At 40.4% G+C, this 23,369-nt stretch overlaps 1 protein-coding gene across 15 annotated transcripts in view; it reads left to right on the top strand.

Annotated features, from left to right (window-relative positions):
- tcf4 (transcription factor 4) overlaps positions 1-23,369 on the top strand; it is a 544,855-nt gene that overhangs the window by 234,354 nt on the left and 287,132 nt on the right. Inside the window, exon 1 of one of the 15 annotated variants that reach the window (XM_078423079.1) lies at positions 16,237-16,356. The exons of the other annotated variants lie outside the window; for them this stretch is intronic. The gene's annotated coding sequence lies outside the window, so the exon portion shown is untranslated. Of the gene's footprint in view, positions 1-16,236; positions 16,357-23,369 lie in introns of those variants that run through there. 15 annotated transcript variants of the gene reach the window in all.

Genomic DNA, 23,369 nt, shown 5'->3' with positions numbered 1-23,369 from the left:
TGTGTGAATAGGAAAGGTGTGGAGGGACATGGGCCAAATGCAGACAGGTGGGACGAAATGTAGATGGGGCACCTTGGTCAGCATGGGCTATTTGGGCCGAAGAGCCTGTTGCCATGCAGTATGACTTTGATTATGTGTAATGAAGTGAATGTTTGATGCTTGCTACAGAACATTTGTACAATAAGTGTGAGATGATTTAGTCTAATTAGTATTTTGGATTTCCATTTGTCTGAGTTAGTGCTGAAAAGCACGGAGAAACGGAAATGGTTACCATTTTACTTACAATAAGATTTATATATTGGTAAGTTTTGTCGTGTCAGTAGTGATTAATAGTGTAAATAGTTTGAATAGAAACAGTGATTTGTTTTTAAAAACATGTTGCTGAATTTAGTAATCTGAGTCGACCACAAACGTGCTCATGTTTTTAATTTTCTGAAGCATTGGAAGACTTGGCCTCAGAATTATCTGCCTTTAACCCTTGCACTTGTTTCAAATGATTATCCATTTCATGTGGAGAGTGGGGAAAAGAAAAAATGGAGCTGGTTTTCTACCTGAAATTAATTAATGAAGTTCGGATTGACTGACTGAACCTTTTTTTAAATTACTAAATTACTTTGTGAAGTGTGGTAGAGTTTGTCTTTTTAGTCTTCAAAGATACAGCATGGACACAGGCCTTTGGCCCACAGAGTCCATGCTGATCAATGATCAGCCCGTACATTAGCAGTATCCTAAACCCTAAGGAAATTTATAAATTTACCAAAGCCAATTAACCGAAAAGCATGTGTGTCTTTGAAGTGTGGGAGGAAACTGGAGCACCTGGAGAAAACCAACACAGATACAGAGAGAGCAGACAAACTCCATACAGACGGCACCCTTAGTAAGGATCGAACCCGGGTCTCTGGCACTATAAGGCAGCAACTCTATATCTGCGCCACTGTGTGAACCGATAACTGACCTACAATTAAGAACGATATGACAATTTAATAAATTCAAATTTAATTTAAATAATTAAAATACCGTTTCTTAATAGTTATTCATCTTTCTAGTTAAGTACATTATAAACTCCTGATGCTTGGTACAATTAAAGATTTTTACCTCCAAATTAAAAAGCTGGTCAGAATAACTTGAAATCGTGCTGTTGCTGAAATGTGATCAATTGGACAAATATAAATATTGCCATAGACTCCCTCAGGGTGTTTTTAAAATTAATTTAGAGGTACAGCGCGGAAACAGGCCCTTCGGCCCACCAGTCGGCGCCGCCCAGCGATCCCCGCACATTAACACTATCCTACACTAGGGACAATTTTCACATTTACCCAGTTAATTAACCTACATACCTGTACGTCTTTGGAGTGTGGGAGGAAACCGAAGATCTCGGAGAAAACCCACGCAGGTCACGGGGAGGACGTACAAACTCCGTATAGACGGCGCCCGTAGCCAGGATCGAACCTGAGTCTCCGGCACTGCATTCGCTGTAAGGCAGCAACTCTACCGCTGCGCCACCGTGCCGTTCTCTCTCCATGTCCCCACCGTTCATAAACATTATGTGTAGGAAGAAACTGCAGATGCTGGTTTAAACCGAAGATAGACACAAAAAGCTGGAGTAACTCAGCAGGACAGGCAGCATCTTTGGAGAGAAGGAATGGGTGACGAAGGGTCTCGACCCGAAACATCACCCATTCCTTCCCTCGAGTACTGCAGCCTGTCCCGTTAAGTTACTGTAGCTTTTTGTGTCTATCTTCGCACATAAACGTTAAGTATTTTTATATCTTTGAGATACTGTGGTGTGAGAGGGGCAGTGGTACTGCATTTCTCAGCCAGCTGCACGTTGAAAGTAAAACTGTCAACACTTGCTAAAACAGCTGTTGGAAAGACAGCCTATGTGCCATTGGTTTTGAGGAATCCTGGCAGGTTTATCCTGGGTTGTGTTAGGCTCAGGTTCCCGGACTCATAACCAATGGCGCAATTTGAAACTAGATTTGGTTTGTTTTATGAGCGCAATAATGCAGAACTTGATGAAAACTCTTGTAGGTGTTACTAAATATGAGGAAGGCTGCAGAATGACTAAATTCTCAATGAATATTTAGATCCAAAAGTAAAATAATCAATAACATACAAAGGGTTATTTTCATAACTTTTTACACAAAGGGTGGTGGGTGCATGGAACTAGCTGCCAGAGGAGGTAGTTGAGGCAGGGACTATCCCAACGTTTAAGAAACAGTTAGACAGGTACATGGATAGGACAAGTTTGGAGGGATGTGAACAAAACGCAGGCAGGTGAGATCAGTGTAGCTGGGAAATGTTGGCCGGTGTGGGCAAGTTGGGCTGAATGCATCACCTATGAAGGCAAGTATACCATACACCTTTTTTCCATTCTCTCTAATTGTATTGTATTGCCACATTCAGGGATCAATGTGGTTGTTAATCTATAATGCAGTAAAAGGGTCTTACCATTATCTGGATACACTGATGAGCCAAAACATAATGACTACCTGCCTAATATGGTGTTGGTCCTCTGTGTGCCGCCAAAACAGCGCCGACCCGCGGAGGCATGGACTCTACAAGACCCCTGAAGGTGTCCTGTGGTATCTGGCACCAAAACATTAGCAGCATATCCTTCAAGTCCTGTAAGTTGTGAGGTGGAGCCGCCGTGGATCGGACTTGTCGATCCAGCACATCCCACAGATGCTCAATCGGATTGAGATCTGGAGAATTTGGCCAGGGCAACACCGTGAACACTTCATCATGTTCCTCAAACCATTCCCGAACAATGTGTGCAGTGTGGCAGGGTGCATTATCCTGCTGAAAGAGGCCACTGCCAGGGAATAGCATTGCCATGAAGGGGTGTACCTGGTCTGCAACGATATTTAGGCAGGTGACACGTGTCAAATTGACGTCCACATGAATGGCCGGACCCAGGATTTCTCAGCAGAACATTGCCCAGAGCATCACACTCCCTCCACCGGCTTGTCGTCTTCCCACAGTGCATCCTGGTGCCATCACTTGCCCAGGTAAACGGCGCACACGTACACGGCCATCCAGGTGATCTAAAAGAAAACGGGACTCATCGGATCTTCTTCCACTGCTCCAAGGTCCAGTTCTGACGATTGTGTGCCCAATGTAGGCGCTTTCGACGGTGGACAGGAGTCATCATGGGCACTCTGCGGCTACGCAGCCCCATATGCAGCAGGGTGCGATGCACTGTCTATAGTGACACATTCCTCCCGTGACCACCATTAAAATTTTCTGTGACTTGTGCCACAGTCGACCTTCTGTCGGTTCGAACCAGACGGGATAGCCTTCATTGCCCTCGAGCAGCGATGAGCCTTGGGCGCCCAACACTCTGTCACCGGTTTGTGGATTGTCCCTCCTCGGACCACTGTTTGTAGGTACTCACCACTGCTGACCGGGAGCACCCCACATGCCTTGCCGTTTCAGAGATGCTCTGACCCAGTCGTCTGGCCATGACAATTTGGCCCTTGTCAAAGTCGCTCAGGTCTTTACTCCTGCCCATTCCTCCTGCATCCAACACATCAACTTCAAGAACTGATTGTTCACTTGCTGCCTAATATATCCCACCCCTTGACAGGTGCCATTGTAACAAGATAATTAATGTTATTCATTTCACCTGCCAGTGGTCATAATGTTTTGGCTCATCGATGTACTGTTCTCTTACATTCGACCTCCCAAAGTGCAACACTTGCTGGGATTAAACTACATTGCCAGTTCTACGCAGATATCTGTAAGTGATCTAAATCCCACTGTATCATCTGGCACCTTCCACACTGTGTTTTGGTGTTGTCTGCAAACTTACTAACCGACCCATCACCATTTACATCCAAGTCATTTATATATATCACAAACAACAGATGTCCCAGCACTGATCTCAGCAGAACAACACTGGCCATAGACTTACCTCTTTAATCACACCCTTCCATCACTACCCTCTGACTTCCATGGGTAAGCCAGTTCTGAATCCAAACTATGAAGGATGGGACCACCATTCTCTGTAAGTTCTGTACTAGGTCACATACATCCGAACTTGCCGATGCTTTAAAAACATAGAAAATAGGTGGAGGAGTGGGCCATTCGGCCCCTCAAGCCATCACCGCCATTCAATATGCCCATGGCTGATCATCCAAAGTCAGTACCCTGTTCTTGCTTTCTCCCCATATCCCTTGATTCTGTTAGCCCTAAGAACTTCTTCATCCCTAGATCAAAATCCTGCAATTACCGACCCGCCACAAGGATTGCTGCTATTCAGGGTATGGTTCATTTCCAGCACCATTATGGCGTTTAGGCCTGGCAAATAAATTCTGGTCTTATCAGTGACGCTGAAGGCAAAAAAGTATTTGCGGAGAGAGGAAAGGTCCAAAGGCCATCAGGTTGTCATTTTGTGCTGCTTTAAATATATCTAATCGTGTATTGTCTTTCTGCTGACTGGTTTAGCACGCAACAAAAGCTTTTCACTGTACATCGGTACACATGATAATAAACTGAACTGAACTGAACTGCTCCATCCAAAGTGTGGTGGTGAGGCTTTCAAGATTGTTTGAAGTTGCGTTGCTGAATGGCCATGAGGCATGCACATTGCAAGTCACGGGTTCAATGCAGGTCCACACATTATCACTTTCTCTCCCATCTCACCTGAGTCAATTAGAAAAAATTAGAAAACCACATTCTGATTAGCAGCTTGCTTTTATTTTGAAAAGTCAAAGGCGGTGTTATGAATGCTAATCTGACATTTATGTGTTATCTCCTGCAGTGCCATGTTGCTAAAATTCATGCATTTTTTTTAATGGAAGATATTTTTACTCGGCAGACAGTTACGTGATATTCAGGAAAGTTCGTCCTTAATACCCCTTTATTCGTCCTGAAGAATCTAACCACCACAGATTTTCTTTGTTGTTTATTCAGTCACATAATAACTGGGTATAGCTGGAGGCAACTGTAATAACAATTAAAAAATACTCTGTGTTACATATGTCTAGAGAGACATCCGTAACTTCTAAAGTGTTTTGTTTTATTCAAAGAACAGGAAAGATGAAAGTGTTTTTTTGCTCATTTCAATTAAGAGAAATTTGTGCACTTCTGTGTCTGGTTTCCGTAATTCATCTCAGCCTTAAAGTCTCTATTGCAGATTCTACCTGAATAATGTGCTTGACGAATGATTCGTTTTCGTAACTATTTAGGTGTGTCTTTTCGTAACAGCACCTTTTTCTCTGCATGGTAATGACCTGTTCTATTAGATATGCACTCTGTAGTTAAAGTGTAAATAGTAGTATAATTTGTATACTACAAAAGATGTTCGGAATACAAGTTCTTTGTTTAATGTTTGATTTTGTGCTGAATCTTAAGAAAGACTTGCCATACGTGGTGCTCTTTGGTTAGACTTGCCCCACCCTCCACTCCATTCAGAAAATAATGGAAAAGTAGGTGCAGTGGTTTGTGCTTCCAGATAGGGCCATCATCAGAACTGACATGCCATGAGTTCTATTCCCCTCGATGCATCATATTGATTCTGTCTTGCAAGAAACTGATGCATCTTTCTAGCATTTTAAAATTATGTTTCATACTTCCAATGTGCATGCTTGTTTTCTGTGCTTCAACTCGTTATCCTGTTTGGAGTGCATTATGGGCCCACTGGAGGACGAATAGTTAAGGCTTTAGGTTACTATCTTACGTCTGTACAAATTGGTTAAAGGATTGCCTCTCAAGCAGGGAGATTGTTGCAAATATTTCATGAAGATTGGAGAGTAGCAAGCCAATTCTTGTTTCAGATGACCTCAGCAGGGTATTGCAGACTATTGGGTTTTGGCTAATGCCTTTTGGCTGAAACGTATAGCAGGGTGCTTATTGCCAAGCATAATTTGCAGGGAATGAAACAATAGCCTACGGACGAGTATGCATGCTGTGAAGCAGTGTCTGGGCGAGCCAATCTGGAGATGTCTTTCTTTTGCCTGCCAAGTTCGACCACCCAAAATTATACACAGCAGTTTTATTTAATTTAAGCTGAAGTGTTTGTTCATAATATTTCTCAACAGATATTTTAGCTGTTAAAACTTAGTTTGTAGAATTTAGATGAGATTAAGTAAATGGCTCGGCTTTCCTTTGGGGAATTAATAAGCTCCTGATTATCTATTTGTTTTAAAATAACTTAGCATGGCTTTTCTTTGTCCTCTTATGCTGCAGTGTTCACTTTATTCACAATTTTTAAATGCCTCCATTCAAGCTTGAGAGTAGCAAAACCCGAGCAGCTTGTTTCAAAGTGCACTGAAAAATAGCTATTACAACTGGTTTGATCACCTAATATTCGTGCATATTGTACTGCCACCATTCTGTTTCACAACCTATACTGACAAAAAAATGAATGACAGCAAACTTGCAAAGCAGTCTCTCATAACAAGACTAACTCGTCAGCTGTCATGACTTGAAATACAAAACTTAAAAAAATTAATGAAAGGCACAATGGGTGCAGATAGGTCCATGTATTACTAATTGATCTGGTGATTCCTAAAGAATATCCTTAATATTGTGGTCATCTTTTTGTATGTTAGGTTGGGTGTGTACCAGGGGGAAGGCAAGGGAACATGCTGAGCTCTGAAAATAGTAATATCTTCTTTCTGTTTGAGAAGTAGGCTTGTGTTTTGTGGGTTCCGTAAAGGACTACCATACTCTTATATGTCCCAACTTACTGCTCTAGTCTGGTTTTGAATGTGATTATTTGCTACAAGATGACAAAGAATGTCTTATTCACATATAGAAACATTTGCTTCTAAATTTAGGACAATGCTAGAAAAGGATTTTCATAATAAGTTGGCCTACATAAATAAAACGAGTTATGGAGTTTTAACTATGAACACAAAACATTGTTACAAGATTGACACAAAGTGCTGGAGTAACACAAAGAGTCAGGCAGCATCTCTGTATAAAAAGGATGGGTGATGTTTCGGGTCGGGACCCTACTTCAGACTGATTACAAGATTATTTTGCAATAAAAAGGTGTTCGTATCACTCAGACCAATGAAGATTGACCTAATGACAATTTCCAAATGAATCCGTTTGGAAGCGCTGTTCCAGACTGTCTCTAGGACAAAGCAAAGGATCATTTAAAAAATAACATCAGATAATTTTTGATCAGCGTGTTATATGAAAACATTTTTATATCTAAAGCCGGGTGTTGGCATAGAACTCAAGAACTTTATCCTTGATACGTTGCTATTATAATGTTTTGGAGTGAATATCAGTGGCAATACCAATGGGGGAGAAAAACATATCTATTTATATTTTCATGGCATTTGGTCATTATTTTATTCAAAAATACCTGGATCAATTTGATGACTAAATCCAAATACTACAGAGAAAAGCACGGTTCAGCAAGCACTTCACAATGATGAAATGTCTATAGTTTTGTTTTTTAAAAAAAATCAGTTTTAGTTCGAGTTTCGATTAGAGACACAGCGTGGAAACAGCCCACCGACCGAGTCTACGCTGACCACCGATCACCCATACACTAGTTCTATGTTAATCCAGATTCTCATCATACACACTGGGGCCAATTTACAGAAGCCAATTAACCTACAAACCTAGACGCCGTTGGAATGTGGGAGGAAACCAGACAATAGACAATAGACAATAGGTGCAGGAGTAGGCCATTCAGCCCTTCGAGCCAGCACCGCCATTCAATGCGATCATGGCTGATCACTCTCAATCAGTACCCCGTTCCTGCCTTCTCCCCATACCCCCTCACTCCACTATCCTTAAGAGCTCTATCCAGCTCTTTCTTGAAAGCATCCAACGAACTGGCCTCCACTGCCTTCTGAGGCAGAGAATTCCACACCTTCACCACCCGGAGAAAACCCACACGGTCACAGGGAGAACGTACAAACTCTGTACAGACAGCACCCGTAATCAGATCAAACCTGGGACTCTAGCGCTGGGAGACAACATTGTGCCGCCAAATTCTCATGGCATGTAATGTATTTTGCTTCCGGAGGTGAAACTACCTAGGAGCATTGATGAATACACATCGATATTGACTTGTAAATGGTTGTTGTACTTTCTTGTGGATCTTACTTTCATATTTCTCCATTGACTCGGTTTCTGTTTGTAAATCCTGATCTTCACCTTCAGAAGGCTGCAAACAAGCAACAGTTGTAATGTATCAGCACACAATCTGATCCACTTTCTGCTCTGAAAACTTGATTTCAGTCAGGCAAGGCCATATAAATTCAGGAGAGTCGCAGGGTAATGCAGTGTTGTAGAAATGTAGACTGGAGCCTGTGATTCCTCCTTTTCTGAGATCACATTTATCAAATTGGTGGAGGAAGGGGGAGGGGGGGGAGTGCTGTCCAAAATGTGGCATTTCCGTCCAAGTGGAGATTATTAAATATTGTCTAGGAGAGTATTACCCAGTTCATCAGACTTGATAAAAATTCATTATAATAGCAAGCTCGCGGCTTCTCTAGATTTTGAACAGTCCCCCTTATTCTGGACCCTATCTAACTTCAATTTACTCCGCAAAGATATTTATTGATCCTTGTATAACTATTCTCTTCTGCAGACATGGCAGCATTGGAACTTTTGTGCAACTTTTGTGGATTGTGGATCTGGTATACATTCAATAATCTCTTCATCATACCTTCTCTTTTAAAAAAAGTTAATCATTTCAGCCTCTTTTGCATTATTGGGTATTTACATGGTTTAACCTGTTAGCAACTTCAGCCTTTCATGCCACAGTGCTTGAAGCAGTTAATTTATTTAGATTTCCTAACTTTAAACTGTTTGCTAACTTTATTCGGCTGCAAAGGATTTCCGAAACCAATTGCGTTCTTTAACGTTTACTATTATTTTGCTTGAAAGAAGTTCTGTAATTGAGTCGGCACTGTTGGGGCCACGTCTATTCTGCTTATAGTATAGCATGAATTGGGTAGCAACAAACAACAGAGTCACAGTTATACAGCACGGAAATAGACCCTTTGGCCCAACTCGACCATGCCCATCAAACGTCTACCTGAGCTAGAGACATTTGCCTTCACTTGGCCCATATACCTGTAAACCTTTCTGCCTATGAACCTGTCCAAATGTCTTCTTAATGTTGTAATTATACCCACCTCTACAAGTTCCCCTGGCCCTGTGGGCACCACCCTCTGGGTGGACAAGTCACCCTGCAGGTTCCCAATAAATCTTTCCCTTCACACCTTAAACCTATGTTCTCAAGTTTTAGATTTTCGTACCAAGAGAAAAAAAAAACTGCATTTCCCTCATGATTTTATACGTTTAGTCCATATGCCTCTAAACCTCTCTGATCCATGTACCTGTGCAAGTGTCTTTTAAGCGTTGTTATTGTACCTACAACTTTCTCTGGGAGCTTGTCCCATATAGGGTTTAATGTCTTACCTCACTGCTGAAATGGCGAAAATTCAGCTCTTTGCACATTTACAGTGAAAGGATAGTCATTTTTAACTTGGGATGTTTGGCAAGGCGAGTATTTACTGCACATTTACTATTTGTCCTGTAACAGTTGATGCAGCTTTGTTGACCCACTTCAGAGGATGATTACTGTGGGACTGGGAGCTACAAATAGGCGAAACTAAGTAAGAATCTGAAGGACATCGATTCCCTTCATATGCAAGCCTCTTGGGGGCTTCATGACAGTTTGGCTACTTTAACTATGCTGCTGGAATTAAATTGTGTTGACCATCCTTTAATTTCCAGATTTTTTAAACAACTCCAAATTTTGAATCTGGCCTGGAGGGATTTGAACTGGTTTTCCTGGGATTATTTGCCTTGGATTTCTAGTCCAGCAGCGTTGAGCTCATGGAGCTGTAACTGTAATGTGCTCATATCCTTCAGACATGGTGTTGATTCGAATATTCAATGAATTAAAATGACTATGTCAATATATTTTAGTTACACACACTCGACAACTGTGTGGTTTTCATCAAGAATATTTTGCATGATTTACTGAAAACCCAAGTAACAACTTATTAATGTCATGTATTTTTCCTGAAATCACAGAACATTAGTTGTTTTCAAAGTGGTCAGGTAATGCTACATACCCAAATATTTCAGTATGTCAATGATGTCTCGAAATGGACCTTGTTTTGGGACAAGTATGTTGATATTGAAGTGCATCAACAGCATAATCATTTTACATAGTGATAATGAAATTAACTATTACTTTAATGCATTACTTTATCAAAATTAGAACTGACCTTGTACTGTGGGAATGCAGCTTTTCAATGAAACAGATGTTTAAATCTTTAGATCAGAAATTGTATTGCTCCACAAATAAATGAGAAGGCCTGATAATGCGGTTTCAAATTTTCAATGTACAATTCATTTCCTTCAAAATTTTGATTGAGTTCCTCTCATTGTTATTTATATTAATAATGTTACTGTAATTTCTGAAAGGCTTTTTGCATTCTTACCATATATTTCAAATCTGTTGCAGTCTTTAAAGTATATAATTGTTAAAAATAAAATACAAGAATTCAGTTATTTTATTGCAGACTGTTCATCCAGCTGCTCAGCAAGTATTGTGTAATGAAAATACACTTGTTTCTCTTTTTGTTAGTTTCCTGGCTGGAATATCCTGTACTTCACTATCTGTGGAAGGGAACAAAAGGTGTAATATTCTCATGGGGGTTGTGAATATTGTATTTATCATTTTTCACACTTATTATTTATGTGAAGGATAGGTCTTCTGTTGCATCAAGTGATTAGCCAGAATCCCATGGGTATAAACTTAAACTAACTTGCCTGGCGGTAAACTAATGGGATTGGTCTAGCACTAGCACAGTCTGAAGAAGGGTCTCGACCCGAAACGTCCCCATTCCTTCTCTCCTGAGATGCTGCCTGACCTGCTGAGTTACTCCAGCATTTTGTGAATAAATACCTTCGATTTGTACCAGCATCTGCAGTTATTTTCTTGCACTAGTTCGAGAGCTCAGCTGATTTAACCCGCTATAGGTTTCAATGGGAAAAAATAATACGATACGATACGATAGAACTTTATTTATCCCAGGAGGAAAATTGATCTGCCAACAGTCATAAAACACAAGATACATGAAACACGAAATTAAAGTGCCGAGTGGAAAGGATTGAGGATGTGCAAAGATTTTGGGGTGGGGGGGGAAGAGTCGGTCTACCCCACGACAGAAGGGGGATGAGTTGTACAGTATGATAGCCACAGGGAAGAAGGATCTCCTGTGACATTCTGTACTGCATCTTGGTGGAACCAGTCTGTTGCTGAAGGTACTCCTCAGGTTGACTAGTGTGTCATGGTGGGGATGAGCTATATTGTCCAGGATGCTCTGCAGTTTGAGGAGCATCCTCCCTTCCAAGACCACCTCCCATGAATCCAACTCTGTTCTTGTGAATTTCCTGTTTGGTACGTTAAATTAGAGTTACCATCGGAAGTTTCCTACTCTGAGTGGATATATTTAATCACTCCATCTGTAAGCTAACAAAAATATTACTTAAAATAAACTTTATATAACATAATATGTCTTTTATTAGGCATGATGGGGATAAACTGTCTCAAAAGGTCTACTCTAAATATTCTACCATTCTCTTCTTTCTCGATCATCAAACCCACTTCTTCAACCAAGTTCTCAGTCATCTGTTTAAGAATAAGGGGTAGGCCATTTAGAACAGAGATGAGGAAAAACTTTTTCAGTCGGAGAGTTGTGAATCTGTGGAATTCTCTGCCTCAGAGGGCAGTGGAGGCCAATTCTCTAAATACATTCAAGAGAGAGCTAGATAGAGCTCTTAAGGATAGCGGTGTCGGGGGGTATGGGGTGAAAGCAGGAACGGGGTACTGATTGGGAATGATCAGCCATGATCACATTGAATGGCGGTGCTGGCTCAAAGGGCCGAGTTGATTGATTTAATATAATGAAACATCTTAGAGACAAGATACTATATAAATACATCGTATTACATCGTATACACTCCAAAGACGTACAGGTATGTAGGTTAATTGGCTGGGTAAATGTAAAAATTGTCCCTAGTGGGTGTAGGATAGTGTTAATGTACGGGGATCACTGGGCGGCACGGACTTGGAGGGCCGAAAAAGGCCTGTTTCCGGCTGTATATATGTGATATGATATGATATTGCCTTGAACTATACAGTACTCCATGCAGGACATTGTGGTTGTGTCATCTAGTTAATTATGTCAAGTTTGTAAAATACGTTGACATACATATTGGAATATTGAAAACTATTGCATTTTGAAGAATGATACAATTCTGATCATCTTATGGATCTTTCTTTTGAGCATCAATATCGTGTCGGCTTTCCTCACTCGCGTCACCATTCGAGTGTGGTCACCCATTTTTGAAGTCCCCAAATTATAGTCAAAAGTGTACTTTCTGCTCTTTATTTCCTGTTCTATGGTAACATTTATTTAGTACAGAAAAATTTAGATTTCTTTAATGTCTGATGCACAGGGGTGCCATGAAATCCACTGTTCCCATGAAGGTCACGTTAATCAGTATACATACAGTAATGGTAAATACATCAGAAAATACAACGACAAGTGTAAATCAGCAAAATGGTGCAAGATTGTAATTCACAATCCAAGTTGTGCAAAAGTACAATAATGGAATATGCAAATGAGGTGGAGTTAAGATTAAGAGTATGTGGCAGCATTTCTGGGAATGGGACGTGAAAAATGTAACTTGTTCGGGAGTCAGATAGCATTGGGGATGAAACTGTTCTATTTTCTGGATGTCCGAGCTTTCAAACTCCTGTACCATCTCCCAGGAGGTGAAAGAGAGAAACGAAATTGGCCAGGGTGACAGGCAATTTCTTAGGATATATCAAAGTAGCAGTGGTGCAGTATGATTGAAGTTCAATTGATTTAATTCAAGTTTTCCTTTATCTTGCTTATGCTGATTAATAGAATGTAGATTAGTTTCAAGTGGTGATTTTTGGCCTTTATAAGGGCAAATTCTAGGCATTTCTAAATGCTCTGCTGTAAGTAGTTTTCCAAGGGCTTGGTGAATCTAAATTTTATGATCTGTGTCAGTGGAACCATATTTTCCAGCTTGTCATTGTCAGCACAAGCAGAAACATTTATAGATTAATCATTGTGTTATTTAGCTTGACATGACTAGTAACATTATCATTGTTTTCTCAGCTTCTTCATCATTTCTAAAATCACAAAACAATATAAACACCAAAATACATCTTGAAAACATAAAAACAAATTTATTTTTGAAGAGCAATTCTTATTGGAGCAATTTATAACAATTTATCCATTTTCTAAAGAAAAGAAACAATCACTGGTTCAGGTCTCAAGGCAGTACAATGGTTGAATTCCTGGCATTTGCTGTCAGATGGGTAAGTGCGAACATTTTGACTCTCTCTGACCATTTACGCCCCTCTAATATCATAAATCCAAAAATGTTATCTTATGTAACAATGAATTTGCATCAGAATTTACAAGGCATGATGAGCAAGTTTGTAAAAATAGGAAGAATCGTAGTCGAGAATTAAAGTGGCATCTTGATCAGCTGGCATACGACTCTTGGAATGGCAAATGGAGTTTAATTCAGGTAAGTGTGAGATGCTGCATTTTGCGAAGTCCAACCAGAGCAGGACCTTCACATTGAAGACAGGGCTCTGGGGAGTGTTGTAGAATAGAGGGATTCAGGAGTGCATATCTCCCTGAAGGTAGTGTGACAGGTAGATAGGGTGGTGAAGAAGGCCCATAGTACATTCAGTTTTGGTCACCCTGCTTCAGGAAAGATGCCATTAAGCTGGAAAGAATGCAGAGTAGACATATGAGTATGATTCCAGGACTCAAGGGTCTGAGCTATCGTGAGAGGATGGGTAGGTTTAGACTTAATATGTTGGAGCACAGGTGGCTGAGGGATGATTTAATATGTTGGAGCACAAGTGGCTGAGGCTGAGGGAGGAGCTGTATAAAGTGATGAGGCGAATAGAGTGATAAACAGTTTTTCTCTCCAAGATGGGGAATCGAGAACTACAATGCATAACTTTAAGGTAAGAAAGGAAAGATTTATTAGGAACCCGAGAAGTCACTTTGTCACACAGAGGTTAATGGGTATATTGAACAGGAAAGTTCAATAATAACATTTAAAAGACATTTAGACGAGTGCATGAATAAGAAAGGTGGGCAAATGGGACTAGCTTGGGTGGGACATCTTGGGCAGCATGGATGAGTTAGCTCAAAAGGCATGTTTCTGAGCCCTATAACTCTACCAAGTGACGTAAGTCATTTCAGATCTGTAATCAAGTACAATGAACAGTGCATTTGAGGCCAAATAATGGGAGCGAATGTTTTCTTTTTGGGGAAGCTTTGCTCAGCCAGCTTTTAAACTTCAGCTTGAGTTTCTAGTGATAGAACTACCCTATTAAGTAGAGACCATTTCCAGTGACATGTATTTTGTGAATACACCTTGCTTCTGTAGCATGTTGAGGTTTTAGTCTGTGATAGATTACTGGAAGGCAGCAAGCTTGAGTCTGGACCCTTTCCCTTCCTGTTCTTTGGAAAACATTTGGCCTTCTCATTGTCTCCCTGATGATCCATCTAACTTTAGGAAACATTTTGTCTGTGTTTCAGGTACCTATTTTTAGCATCGAGTACACCAAGTTGAGTTTTAATTAATACAGATGTTGAGCAAAGCTTCCTCTGTTCTTTTCCACTGATATGTATTAACACCTACCTCAAAGTGCACTTGCTCGATAGTCAGTATAGGAATTTTTCATAATAGGGCTATGTCCGAGTTTCCTAATTAGTAACTTAGTTGCCGGGTCAAAATTGTGAAACCCCTCCCTACCATTCTAATGTCTTTAATGTCATTTTTACCATAACTGACAAAGTTTGAGGTATCTCATCGCTATCTTTTCTAGAGTTAATTAGGGACTGGCATAAATGCTGGCCCTGTAAGTGACTACCACATGCTGTAAATGATGAATTGTAGAACGCTTATGTACTAAAAGGCCATTCCCATTTGGAACTGGATTGTGGCTACCTAACCCTCATTTCTTATACGACCTTGTAGATAGAAATTATTTCTGTTGTGTTATGCAGCCCTAAGAGGTAATGGATCAGTATCAAAGTTGCTGAGCCATCAGGTTCCTAATTCTGAACTTGTTACTAACCAGCATGGTAACCAGCGTAAACTGCAGGAAACAGATTGTATTTTTTATTAACCAAGCCCACTGTTACGTGTCTAGACATTGTAGATATTATTCAGTATTTCCATTGTTGCATCGTGACAGTGACATAACATCACTTAACAATTTACAAGTGTTTTCTTTGCTTTTCCTTTAAATGAATGCCAAACAGAATACTCGATGCATACCCGTGTATTTCAATACAGGAGACTGTTGTTGTTTGTATTATTAAGCCTACCAGACTCATGGTAGCAACTTCCCAGCTGGGAGAGGTATTGTGTGTCTTTTGTTTCATATTTTTGTGGGAATATCATTTGGATTATGAGCAGGCATCCCAAAGGTATGGTTGTTTTTAAGCATTATACGCAAGATTAAGAGTCTTCTGGTCTAGAAGCTGTGACGTCTCCAGCAGCAGCAACCTCTGCAGGCTCACCTGGAGTGCAAGCCCACATCTCAGCGCTTTGTAGGGAATCAGATAAATTAATTTCTAGTGACATTAAGAAGAGTGCGCAGCAACCAAATAATTATTCACAGATGTGTTTGTCGAAAATTTCAACGGTTGTTTGTATTTTTACTTTGTGCATCAATTTCTTTTTCTCTTTGGTTTGTATTAAGGCAGTACATTTCATTTCTGTTCAGAGCTTAAAACATTCTGACATGTTCCTGTAATATATCAAGGTTTGAATTTTGAATGCTGGATATAATTTCTCGAACACGCGATAGACAGCTCAGTGTTATGCCGCAAGCTGCAAAAGATTTGAGCGATTAATGCTACCCCTTGCCTTTCAGTGCTTCTTGCCATGGGGCTTGGCTGTGCCACCGCTGTCACTGTGCCAGCAAATATCTGCAGTCAGTACCGCTGCCAACTGCGCATTATCAGAAATCTGTCGTCAGATATCCGCAGTCTTTACGACGGCTCACTGTTCTGTACTGGCTGGATCATGCGACTAAAATTTTAACTCTTTCATCAAAACAAAACAATGTCGAACAGGTCTTAAAAACTGGAACGGTGAAGAATCCTGCAGTCAGCTTGTTCTTTCTTCCGTAAAGTGGCCAAACTTTGTATGCAGTCCTTTCAGTCCTGACATCTGAATTTATTCCTTGTAATATTTTAGTTAGCATTACAGTAGATATAGGGAAAAAAGAAATCACATTTGAGAATTAAGTCCAGAAATAACAAACTATCTTACTGATTGATTAAGGTAGGCTAATCACAGATTTTAATCAAAGCCTTTAAATTATTTGATTAATTTATTGTCGTGCCAATGAATATGTACTTTACATGGAGTTTTATAGGTCATTGTTTTGGTCATTTCAATTTTCTGATTAATGAAAGCAATGTTTATTTCACGTTGGCATGAATTTTCCCTTGCATCATCTTGACAACAAAATCTCTTTGGGCACCAGCACCATCTCTTCCCCTCCCCCTCCATGATCCTTCCACTTGTCATTTTATTCTAGTCAAGACGGTTCGAAATGACTTGTTCCTCTATCTTTGTTACTCAGAGCCTTCTATCTTATACACTTTTCTCAACATTGTAGATCCCACTGTTCCAATTTTTCAATCGTGTACATCTTGAATTTAAACTGCAGGATTCAGTTTTCATCTTTTTCTTACTCCTTGGAACGATGCTTTAGAAATGTGGTGATCACGTTTGCCTCCTTTCAATCCACGGATAGAGTGGCAATTGTAGTGTTCCTACTGTTGCTTCAAAGAATGATGGGGCACAGACCATGACTATTCAGCCCATCATGTCTGTGCTGGCTCCTTGTTGCAGGCTTGAAATTCAACATGGGATTGTTCCTGATACGTACAATTCAATCAGTTGAGACTTCTCCCTCAAGCAGCTGCAGTAATGATCTAAGTTCATCAAGATACGTGGAACTAAATTTTCCTCAGTTTGGGACGTGATGCTGATTATGGAATTGTTTTTTTGCTTGTGTCATTTAAAGTGGTATCGTCAATGACGGCTAATCTCAACAAGTGAAGACAAGGTTGAGCCATTTGTGAAAATCTTTGACCGTAGTGGCAAGCGGATGTCTCATATTCTTGACATAGATAGAGACCATTCTCTCCATTGAGATCATTCACCTAAGCCTGATGTCCTCAACATTTTTTTCGAGCTATTTTGAGTCACACTGCTGAGGATGCGACCAAAAAAAAAAGGATTTGGAAGAGTGAATATGGCGGAACCTATCCCATTTGTAACTGAGTTTAGAGCAAGGTTACATAGTGATCAGATCAATGTATCAGGAATGTAGCAGTAATTTTCATTAACAGAAGTTTGCGAGAATGTCGAACACACTACTGTTTTATGCTATATCTAAAAGGAGATTCGAGGCATATGTGAGGGAAGAGGAATGTAAAGTCAAAATAGGAGAATGAAAGGAAAGCAGGATATAATGGCTGATGTTAAGCAGTTGGGAAGAAGCCAGTTTCTGGAAATTCTATGAAACGACAAGAATATAATGTTGTTTCTATTATACTGCATAATTAGTGCTAATTAGTTGATCAGATCCTGTCAGCATTGATCAGTATACACAATTGTCTACATTGAATTGAAAAGGGAGGGTAACTCTTTCGTGTTATGCCATGTATTTGGTTATAACCCACTGAAATGTTGTATCCAAGCAGGAAAGGGTTCAATTAAATATATTAAAAGTTTTTTTTTTCAGACAGATTCAAAAACATAAAGTGTAATAGCACATTTTTAGGAGATTAAAAGAGAAATAACATTGAGAATTTACAGCAGTTGCGTGAACATGTGAAAGAAGAGATAAACAACTCAGTTGCAATATTGGTTTGTGAAATATGTGTACAAGATTCCAAATGCAACTATGGTTAACATTCTTGAAGTGAAATTTGTGCAGGTGAGTGAGATCTATTGGTTGAGTTTAGCATTTCCCCAAAAGCAGCACTTTGACTCGTTGCAAGTTTTAAAATAAGAGAATGTGTTGTTTTAAAACGATGGAAGGAAGTTATTTGGTAGATGTGTGAAATAAAATGTACATGCACCTGTTTCTTTGGAATTGTACAACATAGAAACAGGCCCACCACTTCTGTGCGGTGGGTAGTAAGGATTGTAATTGTTAAGACAATTCGTCCTTCATCATTGTTGGAAACAAAGTTCCAGAATTTAGTCAAGTAATGTCTTATGTTTTCATATGCCATGCATGTTCTCCATGGCTGCACTGTTTTCCTGAAGCTCTAGCCAATTTCACAGTGAATACTACCTCCTCCCCCTCTTCAACCCACTTTCCTAGCCCCCCTCCACTTAGCCTTAATTACGGATGTCAAACTCTCAAACTGTCTGTTAACACCATTCTCCAGTCTCTCACACTGGCTTTAAACATGCATCCCTGTGTATCTGTTCACCATTCTCTGAGCTTCAATTTACTTTCAAACAAGATGTGCACTGGTATATTTGTCGTGTACTGACATTCTTTCTGTTTCTCTCTAACTTGGATACTTCTCTCTCGATTTCCGTTTTCCGGTTCCAACTTAGGGGGGCCCTTTCCTATGGCGGTGGTCGTCGAATCAGCATGGACAAAGGGTTCTGTGCACAGCTGATGAGGATAGATGGATGGCAATATTGTGGCAAGAGGTTTGAAGTGTTTGGATTTTAAATATCGCTGCAGGACCTATATTGGATGAGGAGGCGGCCATTACAGCTTTTTACAAACTAAAAATCATGGCTGGGAATCAGCAATATGACATTTGACAAGGTTCCTCATGGTAGTCGGCTGCTCAGGAAGGTTAGATTTCATGGGATTCAAGGAGACCCAGCCAACTGGATAGAGAATTAGCTTCATGGTAGGAAGCAGAGGGGGCCCATGACTAGTGGTAGATCGGATGGTCAAGAAGGCCTACGAAGGGCTGAATGGCCTCCTCCTGCACCTATTGTCTATTGGCACATTGGCCTTCATCAGTCAGAGTATTAAGTACTGAAGTTGGGATGTTAAATTACAGTTGTGCAAGACATTGGGGAGGCCACATTTGGAGTATTGTGTTCAGTTATAGGAAAGATGTTGTCAAGCTGGAAAGGGTGCAGAGAAGCTTATTCCTTGGAATGCAAGAAGATGAAGAGTGTTCTTACAGAGGTGTATAAGATCATGTGAGGAATAGATAGGGTAAATGCACATAGTCTTTTATCCGAAGTAGGGGAATCAAGAACCAAATGACATAGTTTAAGGAGTTGTAGTCGGAGTCGTGGAGTCGGAGTAATTTTGGTGCTGCTGGAGTCGGAGTCAGATACACAGGAAATCAAAGAGTCGGAGTCGGGTGTTTTGGGTATCGGCTCCATAGCCCTGGTTTAAGGTGAGGGCAGAAAAATTTAATAGGAACCTGAGGGGCAACGTTTTTACACAAGGGTGGTAGGTATATGGAACGGGCTGCCGGAGGAGGTAGTTGAGGCAGGTACTATCACAATGTTTAAAAAACATTTGGACCCAATGCATATGGATATGGATATCCAAATGGATATAGGCCAAATGCAGACAGGTGGGACTAGTGCAGATGGGGCATGTTGGTCGGCAAGAACAAGTTGGGCTGAAGGGTGTGTTTCCCCGCTGTATGACTCTATGAAGCTATGAAATGACTTAGTCAGGTGTAGGTTTATCTGGACTAGTAAAACATTGTTTATAACCCAGGGTGACCCTGCAATATTACCTGGAGGTATAACAGGACACAATTGATTGTTCACCTTAAGCAAAGTTCTTTTAATAGCATATATGCTGAAAAATATGTAATTAAGAATTATTTTCCAATTGTTAGCTTATTTCTAATAGTATAAAACTTAAGGAAAATTAATATTACGACAATTAATATCCAACAGTTGGAAATACAGAAAATCTGTGGCCAGTTGCCGAAAAAACACAAGCAAAATGTTTAAGATAAAGATTTAATTGGGTCCCATTTTCAGCCCTGTTAGTATTTTAATGGAATAACTGGGGCTAGTCAATGTGGTGTGGTTAAACCTCTGAGATATTGGCTGCAGAGTTTTTTTTTAAACTTCAGTCATTTCCCCTGCTCCTCCCATGTTCTTGCACCTGCTACTCATAGAACTTCTCTGCTTGACTGCTCTTCATGGCAAGTTAGGGTGGCATTGATATAGTTGGCAACAGATCTTCAGCCAGTTCGATCCATAAAGTGAACAAAGGAAATAAACCATGTTTACTTAAAAATAAAGCCAGGCATATAAAGCACATATGATGCCATGGAAAGAGAAGGGATCATTTAATCCTGTGAACTTTGAAGTAGACCACCCAAAGATAGGTTCTATCCTCGTTCCAAGGTGAAGTAAAATATAAACTCTGCTTGTAAATACCAGAGAAATAAAAATCCATGCTGCAAACGAATGACATGTTGATGTAAAGTCTGTGAAAATACCTCAAGAATTCATATTTGCTGTATTTAACTACTAAACAATCTTTCACCATATAATTCTTTTTTTTTCCAGTTAATTATAGTAAATGCTAACAGCCCTCCCCTTTTCTGACTTTGTGTGAAGTGGGAACCCTCTGAATTGATGTGATCCTGTTATGTCTGCTGCATAAGGTGTGGATTGCAGTACTATAGGTGTGTTCGCTGCTGCCTATGGGATGATTTAATTAAGTTTTTTAAAAATCTGTCTCAAATAGGTCCCATCATAATACAATTTGTGTGAAATTTACTGGATGATCTGGAGATAGAAGCGGTAATTAGGGTACATTGATAAGGATGCTGATCAAATGTGCTGCTCTGTCCCTGATATTTTTGAGGGTTGCAGTTCCCCCTATCTAGAAAGGTGGCAGGAATTCCATCAGACTCTTGAACTGAAAATTGCAAAGGCTTAAAAGGTTTTGAGGAGTTGTGAGGTATGCTGCTTATGCTGTGTACTCAGTATGCCATTGATAAACTGTACCTGCTTCAGTTATGACCAATGAAGAGCCTGGAAGACCATTCAGTGAGCACTGTATCCTTAAAACGGAGTAAACAATGTTAAATGGTTTGTTGCATTGCATGTCCAAACAGGACAAGTCAGTTGCAATACAGTACTATGAAGGAATGCAATATTGTCAAGTTGAATGTGTTGAATACATAAAACTCTTAGTGTGGTTCTGGTTAGGCTGCAGTTAGAGAGCTGTCCCTGCCATTTGGAGAACCTTTACAGCATGGATCAAGTACGGAGGAAAATAGTGAGACTCAAACTGTGAGCTGGAAGGATGAGTTGGACAGAAGAGCCAGAAAGGCTGGAATGTTGAATGTCAAAAAAGAGTGTCAACTGGGTCCTTGTCTAAAATATCTTGGTTATGTAAACCGAAAGCTATTCTTTCAGAATTGCAGGAAAAGAAGGTTGAAGGTTTTGAAGAACAAGTTTAGGACAAATGGCATGAAGTGCTTTACAATGAGGCTCATTAGTTGCTGTAGTGCAGTGGCAAGAGCTGTAGTTGACACAAAGCCCCTGCCCTTGTGTAAGAAACTATTCAGTGCCATGATGGCGAGATAGAAGAGTTTGTATTCTGAAAAGCCGTAATTGATTGAGGGAAATCAAGCTCTGCAATCTATAGCATTGTACAGTCTTTCCATATTCAAATTTGTGGAACAGAAGCAGTCATTTTGATGAGCACAAGACTAAGTTTAAAAAAGAAACACAAATTGCTGGATTAACTTAGCTGGTCAGGCAGCATCTCGGGTCAGGACACTTCTTCAGACTGATTGCAGCACTGGAGTGAAGCTGGAAAAGAAATGGGGGCAGGACAAAGTGATAACTGGATACAGATAGTGGGGGGGGGGGGGGGTCAATGTTCATGCTGTTGTGTAGGTAAGCTACCCAAGCAGAATAAGGTACTGTTCCTCCAGTTTACATGTGGCTTCACTGTAGCAATGGAGGAGGCCCAAGACAAGAAAGGTGTATGGGAATGGGAATGGGGGGGAGTTAAAATGGTCAGCAGCCAGGAGGTCCAGAAGGCCAAGGCAGGCCGAGTGCAAGTATTCGGCAAAATGGTTGCTTAATGTATGCTTGGTCTCGCTGATGTAAAAGGGGGGGCTACGTTCTGAGCACCAAATGCAGTGGACAATGTTAGAGGAGATGCATGTGAACCTCTGTCTTACTGGGAGGACTGCTGGGATCCCTGGATGGATGTGAGGGAGGTGTAGGAACAGGTTGTTACAGATGAAGTGGTCTCTACAGAAAGTGAAAAGGGTGGAGATGGGAAGATATGTCTGGTGGTGGGAAAGAAAGGAAAAATGGCATATTGCTAATGTATAATCTCGAATAATTTGATTGTGGTACACAAGCGCAGAATTCATATCTGAAAATATAGTCACACAGTGCAATGCAATAGAGTTTCAAAAGTTAATGATGAAATCTAGCAACAACATGGATGGGTTTTGAATCAGATTCTTTGTCGAGACAGTTGCATTTTTAGAGCAGGAAAATTCCAACCAAAATTTGAGTGGGTGAAAATGGTAGTGAGGAAGCCCCGCGACTGAGATGAGGTACATTTAAAGGGGTTCGGGTTTTAATGAAAGCTCTCTTTATAGCCTACTGCCTTCAGTAAATCTTTGATACCTTTTAGGTTTTGCCTTTTGCTGGAGTGCTGGAAGGTTGCCCATTGATGTCATGGAAACACTTGAATCACTAAGAATGATTCATGTCTCCGCTTTCCTCCCATCCTCCCCCACAAAGGCAGGAATAGTTCTTTTAACCCTTGCAGGATTTGGTATCAATCTTTATTCCAGATACATTCGACATTTCCAGATTTTCTCCTTTTATTTTTGCCAACATTGTGTTTCTATTTCTTTGATGTGGGGGTGGGGATGAGCTAAAAATGACAGGATACTGTGTATAGCGTGATCACCATCAACCCAGCTTTTGCGATTGGGGCAGAGTTAAGCAATCTGCTTTCGCAACCAACCCTTCTCCTTCCTCCCTCCACATGAATCCCCACCGATCAGTGGAGAACTCCACTCTTACGCTCTGGTCATTCAGCTGATTATTCCCAAATTGGTAAACCTTGCTGTGCAAAATGAATTGAGCATGTTGATGGAAACAGCATTTCAAACTCGGCCATTTCTACATTTGAGGGGGTTCAGTACTTCTGTGTCTGCTGGTCAATTATGTTTTTTTTCTCCCATTTATCTGCCTGTTATTATTGTAAATATCACAAGGATATGATGTTAAAGGAAAAGAACAATAAAAATAAATAGCTTTAATGAAATCAGAGGAAAAAA

This window comes from Rhinoraja longicauda, chromosome 1, assembly GCF_053455715.1.
Source record: "Rhinoraja longicauda isolate Sanriku21f chromosome 1, sRhiLon1.1, whole genome shotgun sequence".
NCBI lineage: Eukaryota > Metazoa > Chordata > Chondrichthyes > Rajiformes > Arhynchobatidae > Rhinoraja > Rhinoraja longicauda.
The sequence above is the reverse complement of the archived record's forward strand: the minus strand, read 5'-3'. Positions and strand labels throughout refer to the sequence as shown.